The 359-nt window shown below is 62.1% G+C and overlaps 1 protein-coding gene across 4 annotated transcripts in view; it reads right to left on the bottom strand.

The window, feature by feature from the left end:
* The window catches only part of HIRA (histone cell cycle regulator), a 74,057-nt gene that overhangs the window by 65,560 nt on the left and 8,138 nt on the right, over positions 1-359 (bottom strand). The window contains exon 1 of one of the 4 annotated variants that reach the window (XM_024763721.1): positions 93-229. The exons of the other annotated variants lie outside the window; for them this stretch is intronic. The gene's annotated coding sequence lies outside the window, so the exon portion shown is untranslated. Of the gene's footprint in view, positions 1-92; positions 230-359 lie in introns of those variants that run through there. 4 annotated transcript variants of the gene reach the window in all.

Genomic DNA, 359 nt, shown 5'->3' with positions numbered 1-359 from the left:
GTGTGTGTTTGTGTTGGGGGGGGGGGGGGGGGGGGGGGGGGGGGGGGAGATGAACTAGAGTTGAAGAAAGTGCAGGTATATCATTTACAGACCTCCTCACGTCTCCTGCAGCATTTGCCAACACACAATCAAGAAGGCTTTGGGGCGTCCCTGGTGGCGCAGTGGTTGAGAGTCCGCCTGCCGATGCAGTGGACACGGGTTCGTGCCCCGGTCCAGGAAGATCCCACATGCCCCGGAGCGGCTAGGCCCGTGAGCCATGTCCGCTGAGCCTGTGCGTCCGGAGCCTGTGCTCTGCAACGGGAGAGGCCACAACACTGAGAGGCCACAACACTGAGAGGCCCGCGTATCACACGCACACA

This window comes from Neophocaena asiaeorientalis, unplaced genomic scaffold (assembly GCF_003031525.2).
Source record: "Neophocaena asiaeorientalis asiaeorientalis breed wild unplaced genomic scaffold, Neophocaena_asiaeorientalis_V1.1 scaffold110, whole genome shotgun sequence".
Classification (NCBI taxonomy): Eukaryota; Metazoa; Chordata; class Mammalia; order Artiodactyla; family Phocoenidae; genus Neophocaena; species Neophocaena asiaeorientalis.
The sequence above is the reverse complement of the archived record's forward strand: the minus strand, read 5'-3'. Positions and strand labels throughout refer to the sequence as shown.